Below are 17038 nucleotides of genomic sequence, written 5' to 3' on the forward strand. Positions count from 1 at the left end.
TTTGTTATCATTGCATGTCACTCAACATTTAAAGGTATCGATTCACGGTTAGATTTCTAGATTAGAAAGTTTTGTAATGAGGAACGAATATCTTGATAAAGTAGAGGACAATACTTCTGTCTGTGTATGGTCAGAAAAAACCCAGTTAGAGAAAGGAGATAGTGTCACTGAGGGGTATACATCAGAGTTGTGGGACTTCACTCGTATCAGCTCAACACAGAATGAGTTTCAAGAGTTGAAGGACATTTGAGCCCAATGGGATGACGAGGCTAAGCAGTTGTTCTACCAGAATTATGGAGATCTTCCCTATTTGCTAGACATCAAGGTGGATAAGCATCTGTTTCGAGCTATGGTGCGCTTTTGGAACCCCGCTTATAGTTGTTTTACATTTGGAGAGGTAGACTTAGTACCTACTTTGGAGGAGTATACGACCTTGCTTCGCTGTCCAAAAATTCAAGGTAACAAAGCTTATGTTAGGGCTGCTAATACCCCAACTTTCGTGAAGAAATTAATGATGATTACGAGGTGAGTGAGCAATGGGCGCAATGAGTCCAACAAAAGGGTGATAGTAAATGCATTCCGTGGGCAAGTTTGAGGGATTTGATATTGGTATACCCAGATGTGAAGAAGAGGGTTGATGTTTTGGCCTTAAGTATTTATGGTTTGGTGACTTTCCCTAAAGCTATTGGGCACATAGATGAGGCAGTTACGGATTTATTCGATCAACTTGGTAAACAGAACACACCTGTGCCTACAATCTTAGCTGAGACGTTTAGATCCTTGAGCGCACGTCGGAGAGCTGGTGAAGGTAGATTCATTGGATGTGCACAGTTGTTATTAATATGGTTCCATAGTCACTTTTAGAAGGTTGATAAGGTTCCTTGCCGAGTGTCCTTTGAGGGTTATTCTCCCTTAAGGGAAGCTGCAGCTACGCCGAGGAGGGACGAAATTACAGAAGAAAGATGGACAGAAATACTTCAGAATCTCCAAGAGGAAGATATAATGTGGAAAGCTCCTTGGATGGCTCATAATGAAGTCCTTTATCGTTGTAGAAGTTTTGATTGGGTACCTCTTCCTGGAATTTGGGGAGTCGTTGGTTATGCACCATTACTCGTCTTAAGGCTATTACAAAGCGGGGCAAGTTTGAGGGATTTAATATTGGCACACCCAGATGTGAAGAAGAGGGTTGATGTTTTGGCCTTAAGTATTTATGGTTTGGTGATTTTCCCTAAAGCTATTGGGCACATAGATGAGGCGGTTGCAGATTTGTTCGATCGACTTGGTAAACAGAACACACATGTACCTGCAATCCTAGCTGAGACGTTTAGATTCTTGAGCTCACGTCAGAGAGCTGGTGAAGGTAGATTCATTGGATGTGCACAGTTGTTATTAGTGTGGTTCCATAGTCACTTTTGGAATGTTGATAAGGTTCCTTGCCGAGTGTCCTTTGAGGATTATTCTCCCTTAAGGGAAGCTGCAGCTACGCCGAGGAGGGACGACATTACAGAGGAAAGATGGACGGAAATACTTCAGAATCTCCGAGAGGAAGATATAATGTGGAAAGCTCCTTGGATGGCTCCTAATGAAGTCCTTTATCGTTGTGGAAGTTTTGATTGGGTACCTCTTCCTGGAATTTGGGGAGTCATTGGTTATGCATCATTACTCGTCCCAAGGCAATATAAAGCGGGGCAGTTTATACCTGCAACAGAAGGGTTAGCTCAGAGTAATTTATCATATAAGGGGGATCATTATAAGAAGAAGATGCGAGAGATTTCTGAGGCTTGGAAGAAAATTTGCTGTGTGAAGATTCTGACCAAAAGACCAACGATGACCCTTGGGTACAAAGAGTGGTTTAACAAGAGGATCAATGATAACATCCCTAGGTCGAGTTTGGGGGTTGCCCGATCGATGGAGGAGAGTTTACGAGTGATCCCAACAGAGTTAGAAGTCATAAAGTAAGAGTTTGAAAGAAAGAATTTGGAGCTCGGGAGAAAGATAGAGAGGCTTGAGGAGGAGAAGATGTACCTAAGCTTAGACATCGACATTCATAGGATTGAGGTCGAAAAAGATAGGAAAGAAAAGAGGAAGATTGAGGAAAACCTAGATGACTTAAAGACGCAATATAAGAGGATACAGTTATCAATGAAGAGAGCTGGATTGGAGAAGTCTTCAGAGCAGTGGCAACAAGAGGTTCAAGAAGAAAGAGCCAAAGCCGAGCATTGGGAGAAGAAGTTCCAAGAGATGCAGGCGCGTAATCAAGCCCTAGAGAAGGAGAATCAAGGATTAAAAACTAAGGTAACTTAGCTTGGACGATCTCTTCATCATCACCGAAGTCATAACTCTGTGGTCGAGTTAAAGGCAAGCCTGGATAAGATCAAGGAAATGAAGCACAATATTGGAGGGTTGGAAGCAGTATTACAGAACTGTGAGCTACAGATTGAGCAGCTCGAGGCAAGAGAAGAACATTGGAAGGGAGAGCTTCACCATTTTCAAGATCAAGTCAGAGATAGGGACTACTTCATGGGAGAAGCTATAGTACAGATTCGAGACGTTGATGATCATTTGCAAGACCTGGCAGCGCAAGCTGATGTATTGAGTACAAAGTATGAGTTGGTGTCAGATAGAGGTCTAGAGTTAGCTTTGTTATTGGATAGGGTTAAAACTTTGGGCCTGAGGGCAAAGGCGTATTTGTAATCCGTTTTGTGTAAAGATTTTTGTTTCTTAAATAACGTTTTCTAAAAGAAATTGAATTAGAATTAATATCTTTTTACATTCATACATTTGCATCTCATCGCATCATATGCATTCAAATTTATAGAAAGACCCTAATTAGTTAAAATTATTAGGGAAAAATAGAGAGTGAGAAAAAGAAAATCTGGAAGCAACACATCCTTATGGTACACGCACTAAGACAAAGAACATGGATCAAAGACTTGAGCAGATCTAGAAAGAAATGCAGGAGCAATTACAGGAACAATTGGCGATAATCCAACAGGAAATGAAGGATCAAATGTTGGAGGCTCAAAGGTATATGATGGCTGAGATGGCTCAGCTGCTGAGGGGGGCAACGGATAAAGGGAAGGCCCCTATGACTATCGCCGAAGAGGATAATGAGGATCATCCTCCGGGTTTTACCCCACCTCATATGCAGACTCAACCTGAGGCATATCCCCGAAGGCCGTCTGTCACAATAAGCCCTCAACAGGGGCAAGTCGATACTGAAATACCTATGAACTTTCAAACTGGTTCAGGATTCAACCCTGGAGATAACCTTGCCAATCCAGTCATCCCTGATTTAGATGTAGCTGAGAGGAAAGAGATGTGACTCGAATCATCAAGGCAATTAGAGGAACGTTGTAGATGGTTAGAGGAAAAATTTAAGGCACTAGAAAATGCTGATAATCGTCAGGGAATTGATGCTAAGAACTTGAGTTTGGTCCCAGATTTGGTGCTTCCCCATAAGTTTAAAATGTTGGAATTTGAGAAGTACAATGGGACTACTTACCCTGAGGCTCATATCACCATGTTCTGTAGACGGATGACTGGCTATGTAAACAATGATCAATTATTGATCCATTATTTTCAAGATAGTTTGGTTAGGGCAGCGGCTAGATGGTACAATCAATTGAGTCGTGCAAGGATTGGTTCTTGGAGAGACTTAGCGCAAGCCTTTATGCAGCAATATAATCATGTGACTGACATGATTCCTGATAGAATCACTTTGCAAAATATGGAAAAGAAGCCTAATGAGAGCTTTAGGCAATATGCACAGAGGTGGAGGGAGGTTGTCATACAAGTTCAACCACCACTCTTGGAGAAAAAAACTACCATACTGTTCATTAACACTTTGAAAGCCCTATTCATTACTCACATGATTGGAAGTACCACCAACAGTTTTGCTGATATAATTATGGCGGGAGAAATGATTGAGAACGCCATAAGGGGTGGCAAGATAGAGGGGGAAATCGCTAAAAAATCAGCTCCAAGAAGGAAAGATAATGAGGTGAACAATACGAGTAGTTATAATTCAAAAACGGTTACGGTTAGTCAGCCCAGAGTAACTACAGTTGGGCAATAAGATTCTCAAAAGCAGGGATTTGGTTCGAGATAAAATTCTAAAAAGGTCTCATTTACGCCTATCCCAGTGACGTATCGGGAGCTTTATCAAAGTTTATTTAATTTGCATGCAATAGCTCCTTTTCATTTGAAACCTCTATAACCTCCATACCCTAAATAGTACGATGCAAAGGCCAAATGTGAATGCCATGCAGGGATATTGGGGCATTTGATCGAAAATTGCACTGGCTTTAAAAAAGCAGTGGAAAGACTTATTAAGATGGAGGTTGTAAAATTTGATGACACCCCTAGTAATGAGAACCCGTTGCCAAATCATGGTGATTCAGGGGTAAACGCAGTTGGGGATACTGGTATGAGAAGGATTAAAAAGGGCGTGGCCGAGGTGAGAACGCCGATGAAAATGTTTTGGGAAAAAATGGTGAAAAGAGAGATGATAATCTCTAAAGAAAGGAATAGAGGAGTAAGGGACTACTGCGAATTCCATGCTGAAGAGGGACATGAGATCCAAGAATGTGACGAGTTTAAGGCCTTGGTATAAAGCCTTATGGACAATAAGGAGCTAGAATTTTATGAAGCTGGCTCAGATGAGGGACGTATATGCACATTAGAAGGTGGACCAAAGAATCAAAACCGGCCAAGGATCATTATTTCTTTACCAAGAAATAATGAAGTTGAAATACCAACTGTACCGAAAGTCAATATTCTTAAACCTGTTTCCTTTCCTTATAAGGATAACAAGAGGGTACCTTGGAATTATAACTGCAATGTGACAATGCCGAAGAAGGAGGCTATAGCTAGTGCTTCTAAGGAGGCTCAAGATAAGGGTTCTTACACACGTAGTGGGAAGCATTATGATGTAGAAGGCGTCAGAGTTGAGCCTGCAAAAGCAAAAGCTTTTGACAAAGAAAAGAGGGTTGAAGTACTTGTTAATGAGCCAGTGAAGGAAGAAGAGGCCAGAGAGTTTTTAAAATTCTTAAAACACAGTGAGTACAGCGTGGTTGAACAATTGCACAAGCAACCAGTACGCATATCAGTGTTGGCTTTGCTTCTGAGTTCAGAGTTACATTGGGAAGCATTAATGTAGGTGCTTAATGAGACTTACGTTACTAATGATATATCCGTCAATAAGTTGGATCGATTGGTTAGTAACATAAGTGCTGACAATTTTATCTATTTCAATGATGATGAAATCCCACCTGATGGCATGGGATCAGCTAAAGCTTTACACATCACCACTCGCTGTAAGGGGTATATATTGCCGAGTGTGCTTATTGATAATGGATCAGCCTTAAATGTCTTGCCATTGTCCACATTGAATAGATTACCCATAGACAGTTCTCACATGAAAACATGCCATAATATAGTGAGAGCATTCGATGGCACGGAGAGAAAGGTCATGGGAAGAATTGATTTTCCCTTGATGATTGGGCCAAATACGTATGAGGTGGAATTTTTAGTGATGGACATCAAGCCCTTTTACAATTGCTTGTTGGGGAGGCCTTGGATACATTCGGCAAGAGCAGTGCCCTCATCCTTGCACCAGAAATTGAAATTAGTAACGGACGGATGGCTGGTCACCATAAATGCGGAAGAAGACATCATAGCAGCAGTTACCAGCGACGCACCATATGTAGAGGCAAATGATGAGGCTATTGAGTGCTCTTTTCGTTCCTTACAATTCGTTAATGCAACATTCATTTCAGAGGGGAAGGAGGTGCCGATACCCAAGATATCCAGAACCATAAGAATGGGTTTACAGATGACAATCGGGAAAGGAGCTTTTCCAGGAAAAGGATTGGGAAGATATCTTCAAGGAAGGATTTAAATTCCAGAATTAAAGGAGAAGAGAGACCGTTTTGGCTTCGGTTTCAGGCTAGATCACAAGCAAAGGAGGAAGAAAATAAAGAAGCGTCAGGAAAGAAGAAGGGCGCGTCTAAATGGAAGAGAAGTAGAGTGGGAATTGATGACATTCCCCCATATATCTCAAACTTTTATATCATGAGGGATAATTCACCCTGGGAGAGGGTTGCTCGAAAAAGAAAGTTATCACATCAATGTTGTACATAGTGAAGAGTCTGAACGAAGAAACCTTGAGGGCATTCACCCTTACGAACCGAGAAGCTCTTTAAACAATTGGATTGCAGAAGAACTTCCCGTAGTTTTTAAAGACTTTTCAGAGTAATTTTCAGAACACTCTTGTTGCTCTAGAGCCTAGGAGTAATAAGGTTTCGTTTGTAAAATAGGCTCATGTTCGGATATTTGCATTTCAATAAAACATGACTTTTGTTATCAATCCAAGTGAATATTCTTTTATACCGATCAATATTCTTTTGACTTTTTTAAATTCTTTCAAATTTTTCATTTCATACATAACACATAAATGAACATTCTTAAAATTCATTCATTCTTCGTATATTCTTTCGTACCCCGCAAGTCCCTAGATATCAATGACATGAGCTCTGATACTACAAATCCTGAATTCTCTTTTGAGCAAGACATGTGTGTAGAAGAACCTTAAGATTTTGAAGATGACGGGAATTGTGATGTGTCTCAGATCTGTTGAGAATGCTGAAACAAGAGGAGAAACAAATCCTACCCCGTGAGAAAGAGGCAATAGAGAATGTAGTCTTGGAAGAAGGAAAAGAGGTGAAAATAGGGACACATATTGCAAAGGAAACGAGGCAAGGTCTTGTTGAGCTACTACGTGAATTCAAAGATATATTCACATGGTCATACGAGGATATACCGGGACTGAATACTGATATCGTGGTACATCGTCTCCCTATAAGACAAGATTGCAAGCTAGTCCAACAAAAATTGCGAAGGATGAAGCCTGATATTGTGCTGAAAATAAAAGATAAAGTCAAAAAGCAGTTTGATGCTGAATTCCTAGAAGAGGTTAAGTATTCAGAATGGGTGGCTAACATTGTGCTTATCCCTAAGAAGGATGGGAAGGTACGAATATGTGTTGATTACAGAGATCTGAATAAAGCTAGCCCAAAGGACAACTTTCCTTTACCGCACATCGACACTTTGGTGGACAATACAACGGGATATTCATTGTTTTCTTTTATTGATGGCTTCTCAGAGTACAATCAAATAAAGATGCATCAGGAGGACATGGATAAAACCACCTTTATAACATTGTGGGGCACCTTTTGTTACAAGGTAATTCCCTTCGGGCTAAAGAATGTAGGGGCAACATACCAAAGGGCTATGGTGACCTTATTTCATGATATGATGCACAAGGAGATTGAAGTGTCTATAGATGACATGATTGCTAAATCTCGAACAGAAATGGAGCATATTGAAGTCTTGAGGAAGTTGTTCCTGAGATTAAGGAAGTTTCAGTTGAAGCTTAATCCGGTAAAGTGCATTTTCGGAGCCAGGTCGGAAAAATTATTGGGATTTGTGGTCAGTGAAAAGGGAATAGAAGTTGACTCAGACAAGGTTAGAGCTATACGAGAATTGCCTCCACCACGTACTCAAAAGGAAATTCGGGGTTTTCTTGGAAGATTGAATTATATTGCTCAGTTTATTTCACAATTAACCGAGAAATGTGATCTTATATTTTGCCTCCTTAAAAAACACAACCAAGGTACATTGGATGAGGAATGCCAGAATGCTTTTGATAAGGTTAAGTAATACTTGTTAAACGATCCAGTATTATCTCCGCCCAGTCCAGATAGACCATTGATTCTGTACTTATCAGTGTTTAGTAATTCTATGGGGTGTGTGCTTGGTCAACGTGACGAGTCAGGAAGAAAGGAGAAGGCAATATATTACCTCAGCAAGAAATTCACAGAGTGTGAGATGAGATATTCGGCAATTGAGAAGTTGTATTGTGCTTTGATTTGGACGACTCGAAGGTTGAGGCAATATATGCTATATCATATGACTTGGCTAATTTCGAAACTTGATCCATTAAAGTACATGATGGAGTCAACAGCCCTAAATGGAAGAATGGCAAGGTGGCAAGTACTGCTTTCAGAATTTGATATAGTCTATGTAAGTCAAAAGGCTATAAAAGGGAGCGCGATAGCAGAATTTCTTGCTAGCAGAGCTCTAGAAGATTATGAGCCATTAAACTTTGATTTCCCTAATGTGAAGTTGATGTACGTGGAAACTATTGAAGAACGTCCGTGGAAGCTGAATTTTGACGGCGCATCCAATGCGGTAGGAAATGGAATTGGGGCAGTCTTGGTATCCCTAAATGGTGATCATTATCCATTTACATGTAAATTGGATTTTGACTGTACGAACAATACGGCTGAGTATGAAGCATGCATCATAGGGATTCGAGCGGCCAAAGAGCGAAAAATTAGAACTCTAGAAGGATATGGAGACTTTACGTTGGTAATATACCAGCTTAGGGGTGAATGGGAGACAAGGGACCCCAAATTGATTAATTATCGAAGGGTAGTTTTGGAGTTACTTGAAGAGTTTGATAACGTCACTTTCAGTTATCTCCCATGGGACGAAAATCAGATGGCGGACGCTTTGGTAACATTGCCTTCCATGATTAAAGTGAATAAACAAGAGGATGTGAGACCAGTTCAGATGAGCATTTTTGAGGTTCCAGCTAATTGCTGTAATATCGAAGAAGATGAAAAGGATGACCATCCTTGGTATCAAGGTATATTACGATATGTGAGAAATCGTGAATATCCTGAGCAGGCAACTGATAATGACAAAAGAACTTTGAGAAGGTTAGCCTGCGAATATGTACTAGATGGAGACATCCTTTATAAAAGAAGAAAAGATCAGGTACTCTTGAGATACGTCGATGCTGTGGAAGCTAGACAAATCCTGGAAGAAGTACATGAAGGTGTTTGTGGGACATATGCTAATGGCTTTACGATGGCAAGGAAAATCATGAGGTTTGGATATTATTGGTCTACTATAGAAGGAGATTGTATCAACTATGCCAAGAAATGTCATAAATGTCAGATATATGGGGATAAGATTCATGTGCCACCTTCACTCTTACATGTTATGACTTCTCCATGGCCCTTTTCCATGTGGAGCATGAATGTCATTGGGCCAATATCACCAAAAGCTTTGAATGGGCATCGTTTCATTTTCATGGTCATCGACTACTTCACGAAATGGGTAGAGGCAGCTTCATATGCTAGTGTTACCAAGTCGGCAGTAAGTCGATTCTTGAAAAAGGAGATTATTTGTCGGTATGAAATACTTGAGAGGATTATATCGGATAATTCATTGAACTTGAATAATAGCATGATTTCAGAAGTTTGTAGCCAATTCAAGATCAAACATCATAATTCATCTCCATGTCGCCCAAAAATAAATGGGGCAGTAGAAGCTGCCAACAAAAACATCAAGAAGATAGTGGGAAAAATGGCTGAGACCTACAGAGATTGGCACGAGAAATTACCATTTGCACTCTTGGCCTATCGAACATCCGTCAGAACCTCTACTGGAGCGACTCCTTTCTCGTTGGTTTATGGGATGGAAGCAGTGTTACCTATTGAAGTGGAAATACCTTCTCTTCAAATTTTATCAGAGATAAAGCTGGATGAAGCAGAATGGATTCAATTGCGGTATGATCAATTGAACTTGATTGAAGAACAGAGGCTAAGGGCTATTTGTCATGGTCAGATGTATCAGAAGCGAATGATGCGAGCTTATGACAAGAAAGTTCGTCTAAGAGAATTCCATGAAAGGGACCTTGTATTGAAAAAGATTCTTCCCATACAAAAGGACTTTAGAAGAAAATGGATGCCGAATTGGGAAGGATCGTATGTTGTGAAGAAGGCTTTCTCTGGTGGTGCATTGATTTTGACAGAAATGGATGGGAAAAGTTTACCCAACCCAGTGAATTCAGACTCAGTCAAGAAGTACTTTGTCTAATGAGAAGGGAAGCTGAGGTGAAAACCCACAAAGCGCACTTCGAGACTTCTAAAAAATATATATATAGAGAGAGGCCAAGGTGAAAACCCGCAAAGGGCTCCTTGAGACCAAAAGGGTTTTGAGTTGAAAACCCGAAAGGGCTGCTCAAATTTTGAGAAGTATACAGTGACCTTGCTATACCAAACTTGACGAGAAGTGGAGTGTGTTACATACCAGGGCATTAACAAAGTACTTTGGATCTTCTAAACACATGTTAAACTCGAGATTAGTCTTCATGGAATTTGTGTACAGAAGCCTAAGCTATGATATGTAGGACATTTGATTGTTGTCCTGTTTACTATCTTTGGATTCTTTTTCTTCTCAAAGATATGTTTTCAGATGAATTTCCTATTGTATTCTGATGATTTATCTAACTATTCTCAAGATTAAATTATTTGTCTTCCATTATTCATAAAAACTGTTGCATTTAAATAATAATTGATGAACTAAATATTTTTACAAACGAAGTTTTGCATATTACTTTGGAAATCTCTAGAGAGTACAAGAAACTAAAACAGAACAATTGTTTGAAGAATTCTCAAGAGTAAAGGTCGGAGGTACTCGAGAAAACTCCTTCAGTTCAAAGGATGATCGGACAATTTAAATGATTCAATCCTGGGAGAGGATTGTCTCCAGTAGGTCATAACATTCGAAGAATGGTACAATAGGACCAATTTGATTCAAAGCATACGAGCTGAGTATGATTGATATTTCGAAAAAAGATGAAACTCGAAGGGATGAATGAATAAAGGCGTCCGAAATAGGAATTATTTTCATAATATTTTGCATCATAATTAGGAGTATTTGATTCATTTTGAGCATGGCATCTTAATCATTGAGCATGAGCACATATGCATTCTACAGGTTACGCCCTTTAAAGGAAAATATAGATCACCGATAGCAGATTTGGCATCTCTGTATTGACAGAGCAGATCGAAGATAACAGATTTGGCGTCTCTGTATTGTCAAAAAGCAGATCAAATATAGCAGATTTGACGTCTCTGTATTGGCAGAGAGCGGATCGAAGATAGCAGATTTGGCATCTCTGTATTGACAGTGAGCAGATCGAAGATAACAAATTTGGCGTCTCTGTATTGACAGAGAGCAGATCAAAGATAGTAGATTTGGCGTCTCTGTATTGACAGAGAGAAGATCGAAGATAGCTGATTTGGCATCTCTGTATTGTCAGAGAGCAGATCGAAGATAGTAGATTTGGCATCTCTGTATTGTCAGATAGCAGATTTGGCGTCTCTGTATTGTCAGAGAGCAGATCGAAGATAGCAGATTTAACGTCTCTGTATTGGCAGAGAGCAGATCAAAAATAGCAGATTTGGCGTCTCTGTATTGACAGAGAGCAGATCGAAGATAGCAGATTTGGCGTCTCTGTATTGACAAAGAGCAGATTGAAGATAGCAGATCTGACATTTGTATGCTTACATCGAAGTAGATTGAAGATGACAGATTCGGCTTCTCCATATTAGGCAAGGAGAAGATCAAAGATTTTAGCTTGGCGTTCTTGAGTTTGCAAGGAGCAGGTTGAAGATAGCAGATTTGACATTTTTAGGTTACGGTGAAGCAAGTTTGAAGCTATCAGAATACCTTTGAAGAAGATAAGGATCAAGTTTCGAGACCTGACCAGGCCGGGCAAAATTGGTCCTTTTATAGTCTTTGCTCTAGTCCTGTTACACAGTAATGAGCAAAGAGGGGCAACTGTAATAACCCAAATTTGCCCGGCCCATGAAATAAATAAATAAAAACAAAAAATAAAAATTAAGGAAATAATAAAGTCCTTTACAGTCCAAATGGGTGGCTCAAAGACCTAAACTACCCAATACCTATTTACACCCTCAACCCAAAATATACAGGGCCCAAATGGCCGAAAATGTTGACAGAAGATAGAAGGCCTAGGGTTTCTGAAACCCTAGGCGCCGCAGGCACACCAATAGTCACGCCCTTTCGTTTAGGCGCCGTTCCAGTGACCCTTCATCGACGCCTCGATCGATGCCGTGACTCCGGCTCCATATTGCGCCGTAATCAGCGCACGAATCAACGCAGCGCGTTCACCACCGGATTTCTCGCTGGTACCTGCAAAAAGAAAGAAGAACAACAGAGACAAATACAAATATGGCAAGAAATATATTCAGTGGCTATAAAAGCCCGAATCAAGAACGATGCAAACAGTTTTTTGATATACATACATACATACAATAAAATACAGGCAGTTGACATACACATAAAAAATACCAACAGATTATCGAGGAAACAGAGGTGATTTTTTTTACCTTATTTTTTTTCCTTTCGTTATGAATATATGAAATATTCCTAAAATAAGGAAAAGAGAAGTTTACCGATGGATCTCCGTTGAAAAACGAAGTTTTCAGCTTCCGGCCGCTGTAAGAGGCAGTGTTGACGGTGGCGCGTAGGTACGTGTAAGCCCCTGGATGGAGGCTCGACAGAGCTCCGAGGGCTGATTCTCAACCCTCTTTAAGCCCTTGGATGGAGGCTCGACAGAGCTCCGAGGGCTGATTCTCAACCCTCTTTAAGCCCTTGGATGGAGGCTCGACAGAGCTCCGAGGGCTGATTCTCAACCCTCTTTCAGAGGATTTTTTTTGTTTTTTTTTTAGAATTGGGTTAAAATGAAATTTTAGGTTAAAATTTGGCTTATATAGCCTTAAGAAAACGATGTCGTTTTTGCTTAAAACAATAAGCTCCAAACGGCATCGTTTCAAAGCCTAAGATCCGCGTGTAAACCCGTGACCCGGATAGGATCCGCGTGTTTTTATTTAAAGGGAAAATTACCAAATTAATCCTTCCGCATTTTTAAAATTTACAATTACATTTTATTTTTATTTTAAATTGGCCCTAATCTTTTACGATTAATTCAATTTAGTCCCGATGGCCCTTATAAAATCTATTCTGAAGAACGACGTCGTTTTTAGGGATTAGGGCTAATTGCCCAGTGAGTCCCTCAGATTTCAATGTGCATTTCAATTAGGCCCAAATTTTTTTATTTGTAATTAACCCTAGATTTTTAATTAAATTCGATTTTAATCCTCTTTATATATTTAATTTATTTTAAATACTATGTGTATTATTTATTTCTATAAATATTAGTTATATATAAAAATAGTGTATATATTATTTTTATTTATATATTATTCATTATATTATTTATATTATTATACATTTTATTTATAAATTTTATTATATATTATATATTTTACTATATATATCATTCCTTACATTTTTATTTTATTATAAATTATATATTATTTTATTATTCATTAATTATGTAAAATTTTAAAAATTCTTGTAAATTATTATTAAATAATATATATATCATTATTAAATATTTAGTATATTATGTAAAATTCCAAAATTTATTATAAAATTTTGCACCTATTTAATATAGTATTACTTATAGGAATATATATTGAATTATTACATCATTTAATGTTTTTTTTAAATTTATATTGCTTTAAATTTTTTACCTCATTTATTTTTCCAATTTTTTACTTTGTTTGTTTGTTTTATATCCCTTTTGTATTTATTTGGTATTGTTTTAATATGTTAATTTTATCTCATAAATTATTTTTATTTTTATGTTATTTATTTATTGTTATATATTCGCATGAAAATGGATCATTTATGTTGTTATTTTAAGAATATATTCGCAAGAAATATTATTATATATGTGTGTAGTTGGTATTGTTATATTCATTATTTTGCTATTTTGTGTTTTACATGAAATGATAATGTGTATATCCATGTTATTTGTGATTATATATGCATGAAATGTTAATGTATATTGTGTGATTTACGTCGTATTTATCATTTTCTATATTATATTTGCATGAAATGTTAAAGTATGTAGTTTAATTAATTTAATATTGATCTCTTGTGATAGGTTAAATGCATCATCGCTTTTTTTAAAAATTTTATATTTCATTTAGTCCAAAGGAATCTTAAAAACGAGACAATGTCTTTTGTATTTAGGAATTCGGGAAATAGTGCCCTAACATGCGAGGTTGCGATTTCTCGTTTGTCTAAATGTCTAAAGTATCATTTTAAATAGATTTTGTAAATCACGAGATGATTTTTAGTTACGAAAGTTTAAGAATATCATGTCCAATCATGCTAGATGTGATGTTCGCATTCTTTTGGAACGAAAGCATTTCGATTTTCAACTCAAATTATTACGGTTTTGAAAAGATGTAGCACCCCAAACCCGGCCCAGAAGTTATGGCCGGATCCGGCATGCCACATCAAAAACGTTAAAAAAAAATTTCCATTCTAAGTCCGAAAATCGTACTTGACGTTCAAAAGATTAATTCATTAAGGGTTAAAGTGAATGGAAGTCAGGCACGGTAGGAAACCGGAAAAGAGGTGGTGAGTCCATCGGATCGCTTAAGTACCAAGCCCCTTCGGATCCAATCCTGACATGCATACCACAATTTCCACACCTTAACGTCATGGATATTTCTAGGAAACCGATTTGATTAAGTCATTTTAGGAAAAGTGATTAATTTTGGAAAATACTTTCATTATGAAGCTTTGCTTGTTGTTGTGTTATTTTGAAATCAATTGTTGTTATTTTGAAAACGCGCCCTAAAGCTATCCAATTTCAACAGCTAAAATAAGTAATACCTATCTTAGTAATACATATTAAAACCATCAAAAATAATTAAGCGGCCTTATTACATTTAAAACCCAAAACTTCAAACGTAAATAAAAGGATGTCCAGTTCACGTAAGAAAATCAAACTTTTAGAACGGGTGGCCACTCAAATTCCTCACGACTCCAAGCCCACTATGGTTGGGGATTTCTGCGTGGATGAAAATAAAAGGGGTGAGTTTGGGGAAACTCAATGTGTAAGGAAAACCCATTCAAAGCCCAAGTCAGCTCAAGCCTATTGGGCCTAAGCCCATTCAGGTAATAGTGGTACTGGGCCAGAGCCCTTTTCAGATTACAATAAACTGGGTCGTAGCCCCTTATTCAGATAACAGTATGGCCCATAGGCCCATTTCAAAATACATGCAACATCAGTAAACATATGCAAGCCCATTTGGGGAGACTACTCAACCCACCAACCACTACACTCCACCCGTACCAGCCATACACTCCATGTGGGGAATAGCTCAACCCACCCATTTAACACTCCACGATTGCAGCCTTGTTTGCTCAATTAACAAGAAATTGAGGTAAAGCCTCCGATGCGTGGACAAGCCACTTTCAGACTTCCTCCGTCAATATCCCAGTCCATGCATCGATAATAACAACATGGCATGCGAGAAATAACAATAGTCAAACATGCATTTAGGTCAATTTAACCCTGGGGTATTTCAAGAATTTATCTCCTAGGGTAAAATTGTAAATTTTCCACTTTTAAAGGTATTTCAGTAATTTATCTATTTTAGGGTTTTCATGCATATTCCTACCTTTCACGTGCTAATGTAATCACTACCGGGGTTCTTACCGAATTGGGCTGTTGGCCCATCATTCAATTTTGGCCCATTAAGCCCAAAAATATCGAGGGCACGAAACCATGCACTTTGCAGTCCAAACATTGCAGCTTACAAAAACATTAATCGATTTACCTCACGAGCATTCGTACACTCGCCAATCTAGAAAATACCAGTTTTCGGCATTTCGGCATTTCGGCATTTCGGCATTTCGGCATTCGTACACACCTGTTTGCGACGATATGCTGACGAGATCCACACACACGAACTGCCTACAATTGGATTACTAACACGTTAATCTAACTATTCAAACACGAACTACATATTAACCCCATACCATATTCGGCCAACCATACCTACAGATCATAGTAAGCTTATAAGAAATCAATAAGCAACTCATTAACAAATTTTTGTCAATGTTTACCACATAATCATAATTTCACCGCAAGTTGTCTTCCGAGCAACAGTCACTAAATCATTTATAACTGGAGCTAAGAAACTCCAAATCAAGTGCCGTTAATTTTCCATGAAAATAGACTCATATATCTTCTATCCATAAAATTTTCAGAATTTTTGTTTAGCCAATCAATACCAGAATTTTCTCAAAGTTTCCCATGTTTCTCTGTTTGACTAATCTGACCACCCTTCATTACGAATCAAATTTCTCATTGTACAGAATTCAAAATATGTTCTTGTTTATTTCATTAGAAACTAGACTCAATAAGCTTTAATTACATAATTTATTCAGCTTCTAATTCTTCTCCCACAATTTATGGTGATTTTCCAAAGTCACGTTACTGCTGCTGTCCCAAGCAGATTTATTACCAAATCACTCTTTCACACCTAACTTGCATGCTTGTTATTTAAACATGTATATCACCAATCAATCATCACATATCTATGATTTTACTTAAGTATAATCTCCATTTCATCATTTTAAAGCACAACATGTTAGCTGATTTTTCCCTTTAACATCTAAGGCACAAGCATGCTCATTTGTTTGGCTCAACTTCACCTATCTTCTATTTTTCATCAAAAGAACATGAAACAACAACCATTTCCTTCATTTTAATTCATGACTAAATGTTCACAACACAACTAAAAATCAAAATATACTTCAAGAGTTAAGGTAGAATCAAGAAGAACTCATGAACCTCAAAATAGAAACAAGGTACCAAGAACTTACCTTCAATTTTCCTCCTCCTAATGACCGAATACTCAAGAGCTTTCTCCTCTCCTTTCTCTTCTCTAACTTTCAACTATGATCAACAAAGATGGACAAAACTTTGTTCTTTTCACCCCTTTTTCTTTTAATAAAACTTCATATTTCATCCATTTAATTATTTAATACAAAAGACATGAAATTCTTATCATGAAACATTTACCTAACCCATTATCATGAAACATTTACCTAACCCATTATCATGGAACATTTACCTAACCTATTATCATGGAACATTTACCTAACCTATTATCAATTTGTATCAATTTGTACCATAAATTATGGATATCAAGTGTACATTTTGTCTACAATAACATGATGGCTAGCCACTTCATGTAAAATGGGAGGTTTGTCATGCAAATCC

The 17038-nt window shown here is 38.0% G+C and overlaps 1 long non-coding RNA gene across 1 annotated transcript in view; it reads right to left on the reverse strand.

The window, feature by feature from the left end:
* LOC128295372 (uncharacterized) overlaps positions 1-16780 on the reverse strand; it is a 92350-nt gene extending 75570 nt beyond the window's left edge. The window contains exons 1-2 of the long non-coding RNA XR_008285824.1: positions 16639-16780; positions 15681-15724 (exon numbers count right to left, since the gene is read on the reverse strand). This is a non-coding gene — a long non-coding RNA (uncharacterized LOC128295372). The remainder of the gene's footprint in view (positions 1-15680; positions 15725-16638) is intronic.
* Positions 16781-17038: the final 258 nt, after the last annotated feature.

This window comes from Gossypium arboreum, chromosome 7 (assembly GCF_025698485.1).
Source record: "Gossypium arboreum isolate Shixiya-1 chromosome 7, ASM2569848v2, whole genome shotgun sequence".
In the NCBI taxonomy this organism is placed as follows: Eukaryota; Viridiplantae; Streptophyta; class Magnoliopsida; order Malvales; family Malvaceae; genus Gossypium; species Gossypium arboreum.